Raw genomic sequence first — 23,068 nt, forward strand, 5'->3', positions numbered from 1 at the left:
TGGACTTGGAGCGACCGTGGCGAGCGGTCTCCGCCGGAGCGGGCCACCGGAGTGGACTTGGATCGACCGTGGCGAGCGGTCTCTGCCGGAGCGGGCCACCGGAGTGGACTTGGAGCGACCGTGGCGAGCGGTCTCCGCCGGAGCGGGCCACCGGAGTGGACTTGGAGCGACCGTGGCGAGCGGTCTCCGTCGGAGCGGGCCACCGAAGTGGACTTGGATCGTTGCTGACGATCCCATGAATTACGTCACCGGGCCTTGCAGCAAGGTGTAGGAAACCAGGCCTTATACTAGAAAGGAGCCCGGGACCTCTAGGGACACCAGACTCGGATACTAGGGGACTCGTAACAGGGCAGTGAAGTACGTAGGCTTAGGGTACATTACCAGGCTAAACTACGCAGAACTTCTCTACCCCAGGATACGGGCACCACTTCTCCTGAGCAGATCCCTAGGGGTCCGAACTGCCTTCCAGCTAGAAGGGGTGTCCCAACCTGACCACAAGCTAGCAACTCAATTTGGATTGTTAGCAACTAAAGAAAAAACTCCGTGCGGGAGAAAGAAACATGCAGGTTGAACGAACAAGTGCTATTAGGTTAAAGTAAAGATAGGACTGAGAAAGTGAATCTCCTTTATTGCTTGACTCGTGGTGTACATCAGAGGTCGGGATTACGAGGGCGGACCTCTACCGCTCTGGACCACTTGCTGGTGTCGCCTGTTTGTGCGATGAAGCCAGAGATCGGGTTTACAAGAGCGGACCTTTACTGCTCTGGACCACACGTAGGCACCAAATCATTACAAAAGAGAAACACACTCAATCCTATCTAGTGATAACCTACAGCCGTCGCCCCGTAAAGCATGCACGTTGCTGGCCGTAGTGGAGCTGCCATCTTGGGGGCTCTTCTGAGTTGTTGGGGCGATGGCGCCCTGGACGTGCTTGTATAGCATCATCCAGCATCACCTCAGGAGCTTGCGGGGCTTCTCCCAGCACAAGAATTGTCCTATGCTCAGATAGCATGGGAACAAATTCTTTGGCTTTGAGTGGGAGTGGCCCTGCCGTTGCCAGCTGTCGCCGTCTGCCGTCGGAGGCCGGCCCGATGACCGCTCATCACGAGCTGGGTGCTCGTTTGAATGAGCACGGAGTGTATAGAAGGGCGGTCGTTCGCCGACTCGACCTTGGTGCTGGCGTTGGGCCCCCGCGCCTGGTGGCGGAGTCCTGTCTGCAGCAGCACCGAGGGAGACTCGGTCCTGGGAGGGAGGAGTCGACGGTCAACTTCCCCCGGGCGATAGTGGTTGGCTCTAGGCTTCGTGTTGAGAGAAAGCCTTGAGCCGACATCATGCCACCGCCGGGGAACCCTGGCGGTTGCTTAAGAGAAAATCTTGAGCCGATGCAGAGGTGTTGTAGGGTGACGCACAGCGGGTATCTCCGCTGCGCGCCGCCGCGCCGGCCTTGAGGTGTCGCAGTGGCGACGCATAGCAGGCGCCGCTGCCGCGCGCCGCCGCACCGAGGGCATCGTCGTCTCAGTGCCGTGGCATGCAGCGTGGGTGACGCCATGCCTCTCTTCATCTTCTCGTCGCTGTTGCAGAGAATGAGGTCAGCCTCAGAAGCCTGGAGATCTAGCCAACGCCTGCATCTTCCCCACGGACGGCGCCAAATGTCGTGGGCTTTTGGGGGTACCCACAGCCGGGTGGCAGAACGCACCCGCCTTTTCCCCGAGGGGAGTAGTCGGGGAAGTGCTAAGCTATTAGGCCGATCTAGCTTCAGGGCAAGAACGCAAGAACACACGGATTTAAAGTGGTTCTGGCCGCCGGAGCGTAATACCCTTCATCCACTGTGTGGTGTATTGCACTAGGAATGAATGAGTCTATCCCCTGCCCCCAAGTCTTTCTTTTGACTTGAGCCTTCCTCTAACGGGTGTCTCCCTTTTATAGAGCAAGGAGGACGCGTACACAGGCGTCGGACCCCGACAGGTGGGCCCAACAAAGATGTATATTTTACTAGACAGTAGTGGTGTTACAGCGATGGAGAATCTCTTGTCGGATACACTTCATCGTCCTGTAGACTCTCTGGCCGAGGGGGGTCTTCTCCTGTCTCATCGGCGAGACGCCCGTTGAGGCAGTGTAGGTTGCGGCATAGACTGTTGGGCCTACCGTGTAGGCGTTATGATACTCTATTGCCGAGTTGTCGTGTCTAACTGGTGTAGCAGACTGACGTGCGTGGCGTGAGTGGCGCCAGCGGCTATACAGTGTACCTTGGTAACGCGTGGTCAACAGTACAGCCTGGCGAAAGTCTCCTCGGGTTCTGCTGTGGCAGAGCGCTCTTAACGTCTCCCGCATTGAATGCGGTAGGTGGCCAAGTCTTCCCGAGGAAGCTTGGCAACCGCGCGCGTATCTGCGTCTGCGGACACGTGGCGGCTCCGGACCCCCCAGGCGGGGTCTGTTCCCTCCCTGCCGAGGGGTCCGAATAGTATATGGGGGTACGGGACCCCGTGGGAGGCCCGGGGCCCCCGGCTGTTTTGTCTGAGTGCTTCCTTCTCCGGGACACGTGGTGACACCGGACCCGACCCCGAGCGGGATGCGAGTCCGAGACCGTTGATCCGATGAGATGGAGTCAGACCCCAGGGGTCCGGTTGCTCAGCTCCTTTGGGCATAGTTACGGATAACTACGAGTCTTGACACAGCAAGAGGGGGTACCCTAGTCCAGAGGTACCGACAACCGTCCCTGTTTTCTTCTCCGGCGAGCGGCCCGCCACTGGAACTGCTTCCCCGGGACACCTCGACACCCACGCATCATGCCTGGAGCGCCACCACCACCCGAACCACCTCTGCTGGTGCTCAATAACCCCGCCATGACGCCCCGAAGCCCCTCCCGATGCCACCTCGCCGGCCGCCATTGGAAACCACCGCCGCCGTCGATTCTTACCTACAGTTCCGACGAGCTCATCCCCTGAGCCTTTCCTCTCGCTCATCCCTTCTTTTGCGGCCTACATATAGCCCCACCAAACTTCAATTCTGGCATTCAACCGCCGCCGCCCTCCATCCTCATTTCCGGCGAACTTTGCCCGCCGTCGACCCGTCGCCACAACGCCGCCCCAACCACCATAACCTCCTCTCTAGCTTCGCCCTGATCTCACAAAGCTCACCAGCCCTCTAGCCCTGCCTTTCCCCTACTGGAGCACCACCACCGTCAAGCACCCCCTCCGCCGTGCCCTGCTCCATCGCCGACGAGCCCCCTCCAATCCCCGATCCACCCCTTCAAGCACATCAATAGGTGTGCCTTGAGTTGCTCGTCCTCCCTAGCCCCCTGGCCTTCGCCGCCGGCGATCACCCTCGCCGAAATCCGGCCGGTCAACGCCCTCCCCACCTCTGACCCGACCAAGGACCCAATTGCTTTGATTCAAAACTTCTCAGGGTCCTTTCGCCAAAAAGATATTTTCCTTTTATTCTTTTTCCATGTGAACTTTGAAAAATCCTAGAAAAATGTAGAAAAATCAGAAAAATGCCAAATTAATTTTGTTGTGTTCCTTTTAATTAGCTCTACAATCTGATGTGATGAGTTTGAGTTAATTTTTAGTGTAACTAATTCTAAAAATTGGGTTAACATATAAATCTTTTTATTTATAACTTTTATTCTAGAGCTATACTCTAAAGGAGCTTTGGACCATGTGATCTATAGAACATGACCAGCTCTATATAATTTTTCTAGAACTATTAGTGGACTCTAGATGTACTTTTAAAATTTATTTTTGGTGTCTTACTTATATTCTTCAAGCTTTCTTTTAAAAATCCTTTTTGTTGTTTGTTGTATTGAAATAAAAACCCTTTTTCCCATGTTATTTTATGGAGTTTATTTGTGTTCACTTTTACTCTATAAATAATTGCCCAATAAAGTAAAACTATTAAGTCTAGTCTTAATATTAACTTTATTGGATTATAACTCTATAGTGAAGGAAAGCTATACTCAAGCACTTCACTAATTTTCCAACTACTGCATTGCATATAGAAACAACATCATTAGCAGACGGAACCTACGAGCTCATCCAGGAGCCAGACAGGGATTTCTCTGAAGCTCAGGCCAACATCTTTGAAATAACTGAAGTCCCAAACTCTGATTCGGAAGAACCAAAGCTTACTGACTCCATAGACACCACTGAAGGCAAGCCCCGGTGCAGAATTCCTATTATTTCAAAATTGTGCCACTTATTATTGTTATTTACTTGTGCATTTAAGTTATTGGAGTTGAATGAAAACTTTAGATGCATCATCCTAGGTACCTATTGATTGAATACTAGAAACTGATTCCGAATAGATGCTAAGCTAATAGGACTAGTAAAAGTCGAGTGATTGCCTGTCACTAGCGAGCTTTATAGGAGTTGATTGTTTATATTCTTGCAATCACTATAAGGACCACGGACGGGATTTGGTTACGAGATTCATGGTTATATCCCACCTGTGTAGTTGAATTTGTTAAGGCCGCAGTGTGTGGTAGTGTTGATTAAGTGTTTGAAAGTACTAGCCACATGCCGTAAATATGGTACGCGGTAAGCCTAGTAACTGATCGGCCCAGCAAATGGACATACACCCCCCACTCTCTCGTAGAGATAGGAAGTTAATTTATGTTGCAACAACCACTGGTGCAGAGAAGGTCGGGTTCTCTATAGTTGGGGAGAGTGGCTCTGATCCATGAACCGGAATGAGAAGCAAACGGTTGCTTTGGAGTGACTCGTCAGTGCTCCAAGCGTGTGTGTTAGGTTTACCCTTGCAAGGTTGGAAATTCGATTGAATCGTCCATTTCTCGCGGATATTAAGATTGCTTAATCTCTTTGCCACATAGAGTAAGAAGTGAAACATTTATGATTCTTAATCTTGTTTGATGCAAATATATCCTGTACCATGTTTGTGTAGATAGGAGCTTATCTGGACTGGTTAATCCAACTAGAATCTGAAAGCTAAAATTTGAAAGTAAGGATCTACTCTTTGTTGCTTTTCAGCAAAAGAAACCCCAGAGCTTTCACAAGCCCTACATGTCTAGAAAAAGGGATGTTATATACCCTGAGTCGGGTTAGTCTTGCTGAGTATTAGTATACTCAGTCTTGCTGGTGACTTTGTTTTCAGGAATGACTTGTGAGGAACCAAACACTAGTTTGACTTGGCCTAGTGTTTTACCTGTTGGTTAGTCTATGGAATGGGAACCATCCCCGGCCAGCAATGACTCGGCTGAATGATGTCATGCTCGGGCTTACCATGACATCTACCCTACGACAGATATATATATATAGTTATGTTTTTTTTTGCTGCAGAACTTCTCTCTTACACTTAGTTTCTTTTAAAACTTTTTTTAAGTTCCTTTGGAAATAAAGTGTGTAAAAGCTAGAACTTCGGTTTACTAGCTTTAAACTCTAATATAAATTATACCCCTTATCTATGTGATGTGAGATATTGTGGAATGTTGTATCTCTGACTCGCCTTCGTGCGGGATGTATACTTGTGTTACGATCGGATATCTAGTGGTTCCATCGGGATGTTACCCGATAGACCAATGATTATACCGGTTGAGGTGCGTTTAGATGTTTAATGCACTTGAACTGGTGTAATTCAAATTGGTTCTGCCACAGTTTGCGCCCTCTTATTTCTACCTTTTTTCTTCAGAATCTTAGGAACAGCACAATAATCCCTCTAGAAAATCAATCCAGCATGGTTTGCTTAGGCCCCATGGGCAATCCGGATCCTACTAATTTGATCAATCTAGAGACCAGTAGAATCCCCCTTAAATCATCCAATATGAATCTAGACTGGACTCAAGTATTCAGATCTTGGCCAAGTGTCACCCCTGGATAGAGGAACTGGTTCCGCTGGGTAGTGAACACTTACAGGGCAAATTGGGAACAATATGACATCAGACAATGTCTGAATCTACCCTTATCTGAAATGATTAGGAACAAGCCGATGCTAATATCGGCTTCTTTCTTCTGGTCCGATGCTATTAATGCTTTCATGTTTAACCATGGACCAATGACACCTACCCTGTTAGATGTCATGATGTTGACTGGCTTGAATGTTCATGCTTCCGATAGACCTTTTTTTTCTTGTTAGAAAAAGCCTCCTTCAAGATTGAAACCAAAAGCATTGGTGGATGGAAAGGATATATCAGCAAAAATATGAAGACCGGTTCAATCTCGGTCAGAGAGCACACTGCCTTTCTGAACATGTGGCTTGAAAAATTCATCTTCTGTGGTAGAGCTATTGGCCCAACAAACAACAATCTCAAACTGGCCAAAACTTTGGCCAATGGAAACTCAATTCCCCTTGACAAACATCTTTTGGGATCAGTCTACCATCTGCATTACCAAGTATCAATTAGACTTAGAAGGGATCAACCAATTTCTAACCTTGGGGGCCCCTAGTGGTTTCTTCAGCTATGGCTCCACATGTATATGCACAAAACCATGATGGTGAACTTAAAAGAGATGAAATTCCCATCAGAAGAATTTTCTGAAGAAGAAGATACAGTTACCCGCCGATGTACCTCATTTGGCGAAGCTGCCATAATGATTGCTAATGACCCCAGGATCCTCGGCATTACTGACTTCTTCAAATGTTTCTACCATGGATTTGCTGAAAATTCCACTATCTAGTTTGCATATCACGATGATGATAACAACTTTGAGAATCCCTTCAAGTTTCAACTTGAATCCTGGAAAGATAATGAATACGCCTCAAAGAGCATGAAGGAAATAGTCTCCCCAAGAATTTTGCCTGCCACCTTCACATTTGGCAAAGATGCACTTTCCTTTGAATTCTATTATCCATCAGTAGCATCCAGACAATTGGAATTTGGCCAAATACCACCCTCTCCCTTCTTTGCAGACAAGGTTCAAACTAGAGGAGCCATCGGCGATTCTCTCTCCTACAGTCGGCTAAAGGATTTGGAACCTAACATCGACATGACACTTCTAGCCGATTGGCAAATTATGCCCTTCACCACCACCCCTTTCACCCAATGGTGGCCAGAATGGCAAGAGCATCTCTTCTGCAGAGCCGTCAGCCTTTATTGTATCGCTCTGAATGAAAACTACCAAGCGGCCATTGATGAGGTATAAATCCAAACCCATCCTCATGATATTTCATACAAATTTCTATTTCCATCTTCTAACAATTACTTTTTACAGGATGATGGTCACAATCCTCCAACTGTCAGTAGAAGTGGCTAGCCGATCAACTATGCTCTGCCAGCCAATAAACCCAACATCGGCTACGGTGCCCCATCTCTTATTGATGTTGCTACTGGAAGGAAATGCAAGCTTTCTAGTACCAAAATCTCAACTCTTAAGAAGAAAAACTCTTTGAGCCAACCTCCAACAGCAACATTACAGATAGATGATCTGACGTGTCTTCCCTCCTCTCCGCCAGAAGGTAACCTTTCTGAACCTTCTCATGACTGTATTCATCTTGACACTAACCATATCATCAATTCTTATTATCAAGACGTCTCCGAGGATCAATCAAGAGGAGAAGAAGAGGATTCCCAAAACACACCTCTTCGCACATCATCAATTATTCAGGTACTAAGCTGCTCAGCAAATGCTTGTATCCTTTCATGATCCTAAAATTGACATTCCTTTTTCTTTGATTCTATCAGATGCAGCATTCACCTCCAGTTCCCAAGAAATCCAAGGCAACCTCTTCACTAATCCAGGTAAAAATTCGGAACTCGTTTGTAAATTCATTCTGCAAACTTCTAACTATTATCTTTTAGCTTGCCCACCAAGCACAGGCTGGATCATCCAATCAATCAGTCATGCCAGACTTTACAACTCCAGCCTCTTCACCACTAGTCCTTGCTCCTCCTGGCTCCAACTTTGATGAAGTAAATCTGAAACAGGTGAACACTCCTTCTCCAGCCGATTTATAACACTTATCATCTTTATCGGCTATTCTGATCCCATGTTCTCTTTTAGGCACAAGAATCTCCAGACAACAGCATGTTTTCCTTTCAAATTGGAGCCACCTCTCAAGAAGAAGAAGGAGAGACATCTGCTGAATCAATTGCATTGTCTGACGATGTCAAAGCCAAACTTCAGGAAACACTCCAATTTCTGCATCAAGACATTGGCCAACTAGTCAGAAATGCTAAGCCGATTCGTGCCATTCTAGACGATCTAGAAGGCAAGCTCCCAGAGTTAATTGAAGAAGTGTTAACTCCTACAGCCTTCATCGAGAGCCATCGTGTGCAAGTTCTCAGGGCTCAGAAACAACTTGTCGATCGACTCCAACAAGAAGCCATTGCCAACCAAAGGGATAATTCAAAAGCCCTTGTAAAGTTGGCTTGTGATGAAATCAAGTCTCTGAATGATACACAGGCTGCCATCCAAAGAAACAAAGCCGAGCTGGAAGCCAAGCGTGATCGCCTTCTGCATGAACTTAATCAAGTCAATCAAGCAATAGATACTGCAGACAACGATCTTTCACAGATCTCACCGGCTATCACCAAGCTTGAAGGAGAGAAACAAATGCATGCTCGTCAAGCGTATCAATTCCACAAACATCCGAAGCCAATTCCTGGTTCATCAGAAAGTGATAACCAAGTGATCCAGGAAGTCAATCAGATTCTCCTACGTGCGATAAAAGTGATCCAAGAGGCTCTTGGATTATTGTAAAAATTTCTTCTACTGTCCTACACTGTAGTCTTTGGAAGTCGCAAACGATCTGGCCGCTCATGACACAAACTTTAGAAACATGCTTTCTTTATATTTTATTGCTCTAAGGGAGACAAATATCGTGTCAGCCATATCACAACCGATGCACCCAATTTACAATCGGCTTTACATAATTTTTGCACTAAAGGCAATACTCCTTAGTATTGGCTATAACTAACATCTTGGCCGATATTACAACCGGCCATGTCTCTTATTGATCAAGACTCATCCGAAGAATTTCCAGCTTGCATCGACGTAGATTCATAATCAGCTACCCGAAAGAAATCCTTCTCCCATGCTTGACCAGAGAGGCAATTCATATTATCATAACTTACTATGTGAGCCTCAGCCGATGCCACACTGAACGACGAATCGGCAAACACTATCTCGACAGAATCATCAATCCATTGTATGAGACATTGATGCATAGTAGAAGGAATGCAACAATTGGCATGAACCCAATCCCGACCCAAAAGTAAATTGTATGAACCTTTGCCGTTAATAACAAAGAAAGTAGTAGGAAGGGTCTTACTGCCAATTGTCAGGACAACACATAATGCACCCAATGCAGGCGATACGTCTCCTTCGAAATCCTTGAGCATCATGTCAGTCTTTGACAAATCATCCTGACTTTTTCCCAATTTGCGCAACATCACATAGGGCATTATGTTCACAGCCGCACCTCCATCAACAAGCATCTTTGTAACTGGCTTGCCGTCGACAAAACCCTTCAAAAACAATGCCTTAAGATGTTGTCACTTGTCATCTTCTATTTTTTCAAACATTGCTAGCACTGGTTCCAAATTCAACTGTGCCATGGCTTCTTCCAACTCTGTTTCTTTATCTTTGTCATCTGGCGCCATGAATTTCTTTGGCATTATGAAAACCATGTTAATTGGCGCAGCCGATGATTTGGAATCTTGTTCGTCATCAGCCTTCGGCTTAACACGCCAAACTTGTGACTTCACTCATTTCTTGCTCGGAGCCTGTTCTTGTTCCTCTTCTATGATTTCCAGCTGGCGTAATCTCTAAACATGCCTCTTCTATGATCTGGTAAAACCTCCTGGACACCATTGAGGTTGACTAGTTCAATCTGAGTACGGCTCTCTTTCTGGATCTCTACGCATCGGCTGATCATCTTGTACCCTATCATCGGCCATTTCCTCTAGCCGATCATGCGCAGGCACCCTTTTTCCAACAAGATCACATAGCATGGTCCTGCCCCCCAGTCTGTCGTGCACAGAAATCCTTTTTCCTAGGCGATCATGCACAGGAACATGCCCACGTCGGTGTAGCTCACTATCATGACGTGGCTTATTATATGATCGGTTGCCTTGACCATTGCATTCGGGACAATCATCTGCCGATGGCAATGTCAACCCTTCGTCCCAGCAGTAGATGAAGAAAGGACACTTTCAATGTTCCTTTTTACGCGGTGTCTCTTCTTCTCTACGCTGTCGCCTTTCACGGTCACGCTGGAATTTGTTTAACAGCATTTGAGACGTGACACGCCTCCGTGGTGCCGAAGAACGTTCGGCCTCTTCTTGTGGACCCTTCCCTTTGACTTCATCGGCTATTATCTGTGCCTTGGGATCAACAGCCCCAGATTTCTTAGCCAATGATGACGTCAGGATCTTGTCTTGAGGAAGATTCTTCTCTTTGGTCATGTCTACCATGTTGGTAGCAAACGGATGCTGATCAATCTTCATCGTCTTCTTGGGGGCTTCAAACTTCAGCTTCCCTTGCTCAAAGGCCAATTGAATTGGCTGTTGGAAGACTTTGCACTCATTTGTACCATGTGACGTGGCATTGTGCCACTTGCAATACTTAATATTCTTGAGCTCTTCTTCCGACGGGATCTTGTGATATGGTTTTAACTTGATCAATCCTCCCGACAATAACAAGTCAAAGATCTTATCTGCTGTTGGTATTTCTTAACGTTCACAGAATAATCCGCAAGCGTACGGAGATATTGTTGTAGCACTTCATCCGTGAGTATTCAGGGTACCGTATTTCCACGGGGAACGGAGGTACTAACCTTCTAACTGGTTTGTCCAAGGACAAACAAGAGGTAGGTAGGCAAGGATAGAGAGGATTCCTATGGCTTAGAGTTCTAGTAAAGATAGGTTCTACATCTACTTGCTTACTTCGGGCACCCGCTTACTCCTGGTCTGCCAAGAGTATCCGGCTATTAGCTCTACACCCAACCCTCACGTGGGGGACTACAAGAGACGAACAGGGCTGTCACCACCTGCCGCCTACCCCGACAGACCGTGGAGAAGGTATGCAAACAACGGTAACCTCTAGCCTAGACACCACGTCAACGCTACCGATTACTACTCTAGCACCGACTCCGTCCACGACTCGAGCCATCAGACTAGAGCACCCGTCATGAGGACAGACGATGATCCCGCAAGCAAATAAAGAATAAAACTTACTTTACTAAAAGACTAACTACCATAGAAGATCACGAATACTTACTTAAGAAAGGAAGCATGCGTCGAGGTACAAGGCCGGAGAAGAGCGCCGACAGGCCGGCGCCCCTCCGAACTACCCCTCACTTTCTCCCTATTTTCTAAGTACTAGGCACGTCCGGGATGGATGTAGGAGAGCCATGGGAGACTGCTGGAGAAAGCTGGGCCTGAACAGGCCCAGAAGGGGGTCGGCCGAACCCTTGGTTCGGCCACACCCTTGCTGAGGCCTTTTGTGCTCATCTTCGGCCGACACACTCCTTGTGGGCTCCTTATGTAGATTTTAGGGTGCATTCCTGTAGATGTGTGGGTTTGGCATGTCATTTGGTCCCTAAGATCCTTGTGCGCACTGCTGTTGTTTGTCGAAAGTGTCTTTTCTCTTGGACTTGGGCTAATTTGCTTCAAGATGTGGGCCCTCTAATTCTCGTGCTCACGTAGAATGCTCTGATATGTACTTTTCCCTTTGTATGAGCACGGTTTTCACCCGTATGCAGATGTTGCTTCCTGTAAACAACGATTCACCAAAACTTGTGGAAATGATTAGTATCAAAGTCCTAATTCTAGTTTGATGTTTGTTTTGGCACAGATCTTTGTAAGAGTTGACGGTCAGATATGATACTTAAGGACCATCAATAACACCCCCACACTTAGTCCTTTGCTCGCCCTCGAGTAGAGGTTGAAGGACTAAGGTGGATGTAACTCCTTTTTATGAAACCTACATACAAGTTATTCCAAGCTTCTTCCAAATTCTGTGAACTTTTGAGTGGCTACCATGCTTTCTTGGGTAATTGAAGAATGGAATGATGCAAAATTCAAGTTCCTAGCTCTTCCTGCTTGGAAACTTGGGTTTTCATTTTTTATTTTTTTTTTTGAAAAGAAAGAATAGTCTTGCTCCTCAAATTATTCTCTCGAATCACTCTTTTTGTTTTGGATCCTCACCAAGGCAAAGTTTTTGCCTTCTTTTCACCTGTCATCTTAATCAGGCTTATGTGGAGCTCAGGATAGGAGTAGAGAGGCATGCTTGCTTTGCTTATGTTGCTAAGTCAAAGTCTAGATCCAAAAAGAAACAAGTCATACACCTTGATCAAGATGTGCAAGTGTGTGGTGATATAAATATTTTTTTCTTTTTGGGTGGATGGTGTATGAACTCCTTTTCATGAACCATCTCTCTCTCCTTTATTTCTTTTGGATGTGGGCTATTTTTTTCTTCTTCTCTTTTTTTTGACATGCCTTGTGGGCATGTGGCATACCTTCTTTGGGTATGCATTTTTTTTGTCATGCCTTGTGGGCATGTGGCATACCTTCTTCGGGTATGCATCTTTTATTTCTTTTTGTATAGCCCACATCATTGATGATAACTTTAGAGAGAGGGAGTCATGGTGTGACTTGAAGTTTTATTTTGTGGTGGATGGAAATGCTTGCTTTCTTCCAGTGTAGAAGTATAGCATATGAGTGGGCGTGTATGTGATCTTGATCATGGGAGTATGAAAAGTTTCTAACATGGGTCGTAGAACTTGACAAAGCTCAAAGCAAAAGGCAGCTGCAAAAGGTTTTTCATGATGCTCAAACTTTGGCTCTGGTAGGATTTTATATTAATTTGAGGAGACAAGCTATTGCTGATTTTTTTTAAAACAAATCCCAAGTTCTTTGCAAGAAAAACATGGTTCCCTTTATCTAATCATATCACATTAGTCAATTACTTAGATAGCATGGGTTCCCTATGAAGATATTTGCTCACAAGAACTAGAAGAAAAAAGAGGAATAAAGAGTATGCAAGGTTATTTTTGGAAGAGCATGGAGTGCAGAGAGGATTGACAAGGTTCATTGAGTTTAGTTTTTATGATCAGCAAGGAAATTATTTAAACTCAAGAACTTCGAGAGTTTGAGGGAGTTTATGAGGCGTGAGTTGCACACACCATCGTTGAAGGAGGAAGAAGCACGAAACAAAGGGAGTCAGTGGTGGCTTGGTCGAACCAAGGGTTCGGCCATTCCTCCCTGGATTTCTTCTGTCCTGTTCTTCAGCGTGTTGTATCGTCGATGTTGTGCACCGTAATTGGGGGAGAGATCTCGAACAGGTTTGTAATTGGTGATTTGGGGAGATCTCCCCCACACTTATTCTTGTACCTGGCTTTATTCAAAAGAAAAACAAAAGTGGGGACAAGGGACTCTGCCAGTTTTGAACACCGGGGAGTCTAAACTTTATTGAATAAAAGAATGCTTTCATTGGGAATACTAAAGGTTTTTTTCAAATCTAATTTTTTTAATATGTATATGTTTCTTTTTTTTATGGCAAACTAAACATGATGGGTAACTTAGCAGGGTGGATACATGAGGCAATGATGGACAAGGTGTGTAGGATACTTACCTGGAAGAACTCGCCAAGCAATGAACAAAGATGCAAGAGTGGAACTTTATTTTGATGTAGCGAAGCTTTGCATTTGTTCAGCTTGGTTCCTTGTGCATTTGCCTTCCCATTGGACCAAGGAGCGTTGTGTTGAAGTTGGAGTTATGTACACTGCTCCTAGTGTTGTTTTTTTTCGTTCCTGCCAAAGGTTAGTGGACAACAAATACTCGCGAGATGGATAAAGGACTTTTGTTTTTGGATTTGTTGTTCACATCCATGCTTTAACAAGTTCAAAAGATTTATTTGGCATGGATCACAAAATGCTTGCCATCATTTTATTATTATTTTTTTTCTAGAGAGAAAGTTTGGAAGAGAGATTTGTTTTTTACTGTTCATCATTTTTTGAAAAGCTCAAACAAGGCTGAGTTAAAGTTGCATAGACATAACAAAGGGGTATTTTTGACAACATACTCACTGTGATCCTTGAAAGGTTATTTGTACCTCCTTTGCATGCAATTTTTTTGTGCTGGAGTGCATCCCGGGCCTTGTCTTATCTCTAGTATGAATTTAGCTTGAAGACTTACCCATTCAATTTGAAATCTTCCTATAGGGGTTAGTCCGCAAAAGATATACCTCCAAAGTTAAGATCGTATTAACTCTAACGGTTCATTAATCAAACTCGACACCATATCTTATTTGATCAAAGAAGGCTATTTTAACATAAGTACCATGCTTAATTTAAAAAGCCTATGGATGTATGCTGCAGCATACACTCAAATCAAGAGCATACGGGAAAAAACAAAGTGAGCATAAAAACATGAACAAGCTAAACTCATAAAGAGATGAACATGAATAAATTGTAGGTGAACATTATCTTACCTTTGCACGTACCTGAGTGTTCTTACCAACAGGCATATGTGATGGAAGTACTGGAGTTGGTGCAGCAGTGGCGTGGTCACAAATTATTGTCAATTATTCCTCCATGTTGATCCAGGCTGAAGCGGAGGAAGGCACGTAGACCATGCCGACTCAAGTGGACAACAAGGCCAGATCTTACGCACGGGAAGATTGTAGCGGATCATGGGCCTTGGTGCCATGTTCGTGGTCATAGCGCTCCAAGATTGGGGACGTAGAGTATACTAGCAAGTGCCAATCGGAATGGAGCAGCGAAGGCCTAGAAGCAGAAGAGGAGTAATTCCTCTTGCTTGAATGCGCGCAAGAGCCGCTAGAGCAAGGCTATGCAAAGCTTGAACTAGATGAGAATTATGGGCAGGCTATGAAAGCATGAGCGAGAGCTAGGTGGCGGGATGATATCTAATAGTGTGCAATGTAATGGTTTGGAGGCACGCATATAATGCAGCCTCTGTCCATGTGGAGTCTGCTTTGCTTGCTCTCACTCCCTTTCTCACTCTCTCTCTCTCTCTCTCTCTCTCTCTCTCTCTCTCTTTTCTTTTCTTTTTTTCTTTTTTTCTCTTTTTTTCTTTTCTTTTTAGCAAGGCAGAACCAGCACCATCCTTGGTACAAAATGAACCTGTTGCGGGGTGCTAACCGATCTCCCCCACACTTGGACTTTTGTGCCTTACGACACCAAAAGCCAAGTGTGTGATGTCAGTATCTCCAAGTATATTCTGCCAACTGGAGGTACCAGGTGTGCAGTTGGTGCAGTTCTCATGTCCTCGTGCATCGCATGCCTCTCATCTTGAAAATGGTTAGTGACAAAGAATACCCGAGGGTGCATACAAACCGACAACATGTTCTTGCTTTTATTTGTTTAGCAAAAGTTTTTTTTATAAGAGTCCGGGCTATCTCCCGGCAGTGTTTGTTTATGGTCACAACCTCAACCATGGGAGTTTTCCTGTTGCAGCCATAATAGGTGATGTACACCCCAGCTACACCACCGATTGTCATTCCATTGTTTCTAGCTGCAAGGTTAGTGCCAAAGTGCGACAAGATATGCAAAATTTTGATAACCATAAGCAATTACATCCAACCGTAAGAACATAGATTTCTAAAAAGGATGTAAAACTTGTTGCACTTCCCTAACACGAGGGGGTGATGAATCTGGAGATTCATGAGAGTGACTTTGGGATTTTGGAAAAGAGGAACTCTCATGCTCATGAAAAAGGATCTCATCTTTATGGGGCTCCAGGTTCGATCACGAAGATTGTTCATGGCCCTTGAGTTCTTTAAAGAACATCAAGATAGGAGTTTGAGGGCTAGAGGAACAATGTTTAGGAGGTGATGGCTGCTTGGAGGAATAAGGGCAACAACGGTGGGTGGAAGGACATCACCTCCTCATGGTGTCACCATTGGGAATTTTGGTTAAGATTGTGGTGACACCTTATCTCGATCCCTTCTGAGATTGCTCAAGAAGGTTTAGCTAGTGCTAAAAACTCCTCTCCTAAGAAGGTGAAAGCAAAAGGTCTGGGCGAGGACTAGCACCAGCAATGAGATCGTTCAAAACATCCACTTCAGTTCCTTGAATGTGGCATTGAGTGGTTTAAGAATGGGTGCGAATCTGAATTTCTTCAGAAGAAAAACTCCCCATCTTTTACCACTCTTTGCACAAAACGGTCGTTAAACCCCTCGAGGTTTCTTTCTGGAAGCACTAAGGTCAGGAGGGATTTCTGGAACTGGTGGTTTGTTCTGGAAGGGATAATTCGACGTATTTTCTATTTTTTCAGAAAAGTTTTTCCTCGAATTCACAAGGGAACTCTAAACAAGGCGAGAATGTTCATGGCCCCATAATGAAAGAGGATGTGTAACTCTGTGGGCCATATGAATGATTTTGAGTTTGGGTCCCGAGGGAAATTAGTTTCAACTCATCCCTTCCTTAGGTGGAAGGCCTCGCGTTTCATCAAAGATGAATTGGTGACAAAGCACTCCATCCTAAGCTTCCAATAGAAGTTCAATTGAAATGAAAAATGAATGCAACTTCTACCGGGCATCAATCAAAATCAAGGAATAAGATGTGAATTTTGAATCACTTTATTTGATTGGCATCGATTAGTAATCGAGGATATGAATGTGAATTTATTTCACTCGATTCGATCGGTAAGGCGTGAGGGTGAATCTCGTAGCGGGATGAGGAACTTAGTCCAGAGAGCATAGCTCTAAAGACTCACCCCAACGGGGCAGAAGGTGTGTACGAGGATAACCTTCCAAGGGTAGCAGGGGTGAGGGTAGAGGTAAAAAAACAAAAGAGATTTTTTTTGTTTTGAAAATATACGAGGACGAACTAGATTCGAAGTCAATACGGCAACCGTTCCCCGGCAACGGGGCCAGAAATGCTTGTTGGTATTTCTTAATGTTCACAGAATAATCCGCAAGCATACGGAGATACTGTTGTAGCACTTCACCCATGAGTATTCAGGGTATCGTATTTCCACGGGAACGGAGGTACTAACCTTCTAACTGGTTCGTCCAAGGACAAACAAGAGGTTGGTAGGCGTGGATAGGGAGGATTCCTATGGCTTAGAGTTCTAGTAAAGATAGGTTCTACCTCTACTTGCTTACTTCGGGCACCGGCTTACTCCTGGTCTGCCAAGAGTATCCGGCTATTAGCTCTACACCCAACCCTCACGTGGGGGACTACAAGGGACGGACAGGGCTGTCACCATCTGCCGCCTGCCCCGACAGACCGTGGAGAAGGTATGCAAACAACGGTAACCTCTAGCCTAGACACCACATCTACGCTACCGATTACTACTCTAGCCCCGACTCCGTCCACGACTCGAGCCATCAGACTAGAGCACCCGTCATGAGGACAGACGATGATCCCGCAAGCAAATAAAGAATAGAACTTACTTTACTAAAAGACTAACTACCATAGAAGATCACGAATACTTAATTAAGAAAGGAAGCATCCGTCGAGGTACAAGGCCGGAGAAGAGCGCCGACAGGCCGGCGCCCCTCCGAACTACCCCTCACTCTCTCCCTATTTTCTAAGTACTAGGCCTAAGCCTTGGAGTGGAGCCCTTCCTCCTCTCTTGTTGTGTGTCTTGAATGGGGGCTCTCCTCCTTTCATAGCCTCTCCAAGGGTGGATCCACGGTTAGACTTGTGAGGTGGCACTATGCACATCCGGGATGGATGTAGGAGAGCCATGGGAGACTGCTGGAGAAAGCTGGGCCTGAACAGGCCCAGAAGGGGGTCGGCCGAACCAAGGGTTCGGCCACACCCTTGCTGAGGCCTTTTGGGTTCATCTTCGGCCGACACACTCCTTGTGGGCTCCTTATGTAGATTTCAGGGTGCATTCCTGTAGATGTGTGGGTTTGGCATGTCATTTGGGCCCTAAGATCCTTGTGCGCACTGCTGTTGTTTATCGGAAGTGTCTTTTCTCTTGGACTTGGGCTAATTTGCTTCAGGATGTGGGCCCTCTAATTCTCGTGCTCACGTAGAATGCTCTGATGTGTACTTTTCCCTTCGTATGAGCACGGTTTTCACCCGTATGCAGACGTTGCTTCCTGTAAACAGCGATTCACCAAAATTTGTGGAAATGATTAGTATCAAAGTCCTAATTCTAGTTTGGTGTATGTTTTAGCACGGATCTTTGTAAGAGTTGACGGTCAGATATGCCACTTAAGGACCGTCAACATCAGCTTTGGTGATGTCGAACCCATATGATTCAGGTTCCTTCTTCCCAAACGGACACATTACCAGCTTCTTATTGTTCTGAATCCATTCAGCTGATGCGACTGTTTCTTACTCTTCATCAGAATCTTGATCAGCAGAATATCCTACGAAATTCACCTTCTTCTAAAAAGGCTTCTTAGACTCATAGGACAGAGTCTCTCCTGTCATTTGACTCGCGATCTGACTGATGCTCTCAAACTCTTGCGATGCATATTTATCCTTGATGTGTGGCAAAAGTCCATTGAAGGCTGCATCGGCCAACTGCTGGTCTGACAGAACTAGACTGTAGCACCAGTTTTTTACATCTCTGAATAAAGGCAGCTACTGATTTATCATTTCTTTGCCTCAAGCTAGTCAGATCTACCAACTTCAGCTCTGTAATCCCAGAGAAGAACTGGTGAAACTGCTTTTCCAAATCGGCCCAATATAGTATGGAATTTGCTGGCAGTGTGGTAAACCATGCAAAGGCCGATCCAGATAAAGACAAGGAGAACAATCGGGCTTTAAGTGGGTCCTGATTAGGTGCATCTCCACATTGCAAGATGAATATATTGACATGCTCCACTGTAGAAACATCCCCCCTGTCCTGAAAACTTGGTGAAATTAGGAATCTTATACTTGTGTGGGAGAGGAATTTGATCATTAGCCGAAGGATAGGGAGTCTTGTACATAACAAACTTCTGCTTCGGCCTTAATTCGAATTGCTCCCTCATTACCTCAGCTATTTTAGAGGTCCAATCAACCTGCTGATCAACTATTGGTATCTGCTGAGGAGAAACCATGCCCGTTGGATTCGTTGCCGCTGCAATTTGTGGTGATGTAGGGGTCATCAGCCGTCCTGCCGATGCCATCTGCTGTGCCTGCTGAGCCATCTGATTGGGTAGTTGCGAAGCCATCTGTTTAGTTGGCTGCTGATACATAATGCAGAAGTAGCCGTCGGCTGTGGAACCGATGGACTGGCTGACTGTTGAGCTGAAGGATCCATGTATGGCACGTTAACGTATCGTAACGCTCCAGTCATCTAATCATGGAATATCCAGTTGACTCCACCCTGATGAGGGGATTTTGAGATCAGAATCACTGAAGGGGACTTAGGTTGGAGCAGTAATGCAAGATGCTGTTGTGGGGTCATTGGCGGTGGCGCTGATGCATTGAATTTTGCAGCCATCTGTGGACTCCATGTATTGTGTGTGGTTGGCTGTGCTGCCGATGCACCTTGCTGAGGGGTCATCGGCTGAGCAGCCGATGCATTAAACTGTGCCGCAGATGATACAATAAATAATTCAGGCGGCATGCCAAGTCCAGTAGCTAGATTCCATTCTTTTGGGTATCCAGACGCAGATCCTCCCTGTACAGCTATAGGAACAGCCGAAGGAGTTGAATAAATGGGAGCCGCTGGAGTTGTTGATGTTGCAGTAGTAGCCTTCATTGACACTTGACTGTTACTAGTTTCTAGTCGGCTATCTAGAGCCGACAAAGCTGTTGCCATAGCCGCTTCTAGAGGAACAAAGTTCATCTGATCTGGCTGTATATAGCTTGGACCCACACGGCCTCGAAACGTGCCTTCCGTAAAGGTCTTGACCACTGTATTATGCACTGTATTACCCATGATTGTGGCACTCTTGACGAAGGCTTCTCCCACAGCTTGGTAGATTGTATCTGTCATCTTGTTCTCACGCTGTGTTTCCGTCAATGGCTGGAGCTTTGGGAAGTCAAACTTTTTAACCGCATCTCCAGATCTGGTGGCGCTGTATGACTTGAGACATTCATGTCCATACTTGTCCATAGCTTCACGCAACTCTTTTTGTTGATCCTCTTTGAGCTTGTCTTTCTCAATAGGAATGTAGTTGCCTTCATCAACTTCACCGATTATTGGCATGTTGAAGCTTCTGGTCCCACTGGGCGTGCCAAAAGATGTGTTGACGCAAAAATCAACACACTGGAATCTGAGGGCAAGTGTTCGCCAAGCTCCGGAAAGTCAACCAAGCGTGCCAGTCAATTTGACTTGCAATTGACAAGGGATAATCAAAAGTTAAATCCGAGAGCGTATCGGCTGGAATTCCGAATATCTCTCACACAACTCGTATCGGGAAGCTCTGCCGATAGAGAAAAATGACAAAGGAATATTACATGCAGGTGCGGAGTAAATAAGCGCTTCGGCAGGCCAGCCGATGCGGAAAATTACAAAATCAGCTTGCGGGAGCCGATTGCACGTGTGTAACAAAATCTAAGCTACGAATGTGTAACTCAGATGATGTTGCTCGATAACGCTTGAAACAGATCTAAACCGGCTTTTATAATAACAAGATATTATTACAAATTCTATAGCCGATCTAATATGTTTCTAAGCAAATAATTATGATAATGGGAAAAAACTTAGGAAAAACCTACAAATCTAGCCGATATCGGTAACTTGTGAAAAAATCTAGACGAGAAAACAGCGATGCGCCTGAGATCAAAGCCTAGATAAACTCGATAACTTTTCAATAGATTTGAACGAAGCCACAGCGATACGCCCGGTAGCTAAAGCTCAAATTTACTCAGTAAAACAAAGACTCACTAGCAAATCAAGTCGCTCAAATGTGAGGCCTCCTTGATCAACTTAAAAGAACTCGCCGAAAAGAAAATAACGAAGTCGCCGACAGGAAAGTAAATTGTAAGGAAATTGTAAAGGGTTGTTGTATTGGATGTGTATTAAGTTTTTCTGATCCCGTACAACTAATATATATAGCCTACGCTAACAAGTACTAGCCGATTACGGCAAATACATTACTTGACCAAAAAGTAAAGACTTTCTAAAAACTATCTAAAAATCTACAACCAAATTATCATAATTCTCATAAAGTTCGGACCTTTCTTTCCTTTTCTGACTCGTCGGCAACTTCCATCGGCCGATTCCCAAATCGCGCGGATCAGCATCTTCACAGAATATTCCTCTAACCCATCGGCCGGCCCTGATCCTGTGCATGTTTTGGTTTCTTTCAAATCGGTAATTTTTTCTTCATAATATCACCTTCCTTGACACATGTCAAAAAACGGTGTCAACAAAATTGCTATCCAATCATATCTCTTCTCTCTCTTTTCTCCCTCCAATCCTCTCTTTTTTGTCTTGATTTTCACATAAGCATGGTTTCTTGCATGAGATCCGGTTTCTTCATATTTTTTCTTCTCTTCCCATTAACTCTTCTGCCACCTCAACTTTTTGCTTACATAGCAACGTATTTAATAATATGAAAACTAGCTAAGTTGGAGGGTTGAGACTGGTTTTAGCTTGATAATCACTTAATGTTGGGAGCAACTGGAATAGCAACATGCAACCAATGGGAACCAAGGATCGCTGGACCACAGCATATCCGCCCGTGTTGTGCCGGCGACTCACCAGTCGCCCGCTTTCCTCTCTCTATTTTCCTCTCTCTCCAACGTGGAACCATGATGACGTGTTCTGCCCATTGACCGGCTAATCAGGATGGCAACGAGCGAGGTGGGGATTGTGAACCCATCCCCGCCCCGTTCCCTAAAATGTAGTCCCCGTAGTCCCTGCCTCGTCCCTGAATAGCATGACGGGGCGATTTTGATCCCCGTCCCCGATCCCCGTGGGTCCCCAATCCCCGATGGGGCCCTGCGAGGACTAGAGAGATGGCTTGATGGGACGCGGCATTGGCTGGGACTGGCGGCGGGGTGGCTGAACTGTGCGAAGCTTCAAGCGACGGCCGGCAGCGCCACTGCCAATGGACGCGCCGATGGTGGGGGCGGGCGGCGGCGACCCGAGAGAGGGAGGAGAGGACTCTGCTCCTGTGTTGGCGTCGATGTCTATCAGAGCACCTCCCGTGCTTAGCTGCTCACAAAGTAGTGGCCAGCGGGGACTAGGGGCGGTGCGCCGGCGGCGGTGTATGACGGTGGCCTATAGGTAGCCCCTGAGCGGCATGCAGATGGCTCGAGCAGGCATGACTTGGGCAGATGCGGCGGCGGCATATGGGGATGGGGCAGAGGAGGCGCGGAAGACCATAGGGAAAGAGAGAGACGGATGGGGATGAGGCCGATTGGCTGATTCCCTTGTTTTTTTTTATTTTTTTGGGTCCCATGGATCCCCATGGTGCAAACTCGATACCCGAACCTGCCCCGCCTCGGCCTCCCTGCGGGGAAAAACTCCCCCGTCCTCGCTGATAACGGGGCGGGTCCCTGTGGGGACGATTTAGTTGGTCTTATAATATTTGCTCTTATACACACACATCTGGCAGCAGCAACCAAATGCGATTAATGAGTTGGGTTGATCAAGTGTGCCCGTGCTGATCCTCTCATGCTGTGTGCAGCCGCTCCGCTCGGTCGCCGGTAGTCATCCATGCCGGAGGCAGCTCAGCTCAGCCCATCCGGTCACCGGCTCACCGCCGCCGCTGCCACGTTCCGGGCCCAGCCGAGGCCGAGCTCTGAGCGCGCCACGATGCCAGCAGAGCCCATTCCCGTTACCCAGGGATCCGTGCCATCGGAATCCGGGTCGTTTTCATTTGGGCCCTGTTTAGTTCCCAAAAAAAATTCTACAGTACCCATCACATCAAATGTTCGGACACATGCATGGAGCATTAAATGCAATTAAAAAATAACTAATTACACAGTTTAACTGATTAGCACGAGATGAATCTTTTAAGCATAATTAGTCCATAATTGGACATTATTCGTCAAGTAACAACAAAATATGCTACAGTACCAAAACCAACTACTTTTCACCAACTAAACAGTGCCCTGGTCTGCCCGTTTATCAAGTTTGGGGAACTGAACTGGAATATTCCTAACTCAGCAAGATTGGCGACAACGCTGTTTTAGCTTCTATTTAGAGCATCTTCTAAATTTTCTCTGTTTCAACTTGTATTGATGCTTAGTGAAGCATAATACCATAGCTTTTTCTTCTCAAACACGTAGGAGAGTTGCTTTATAT

This window comes from Panicum virgatum, chromosome 5K, assembly GCF_016808335.1.
Source record: "Panicum virgatum strain AP13 chromosome 5K, P.virgatum_v5, whole genome shotgun sequence".
NCBI classification, from domain to species: Eukaryota; Viridiplantae; Streptophyta; class Magnoliopsida; order Poales; family Poaceae; genus Panicum; species Panicum virgatum.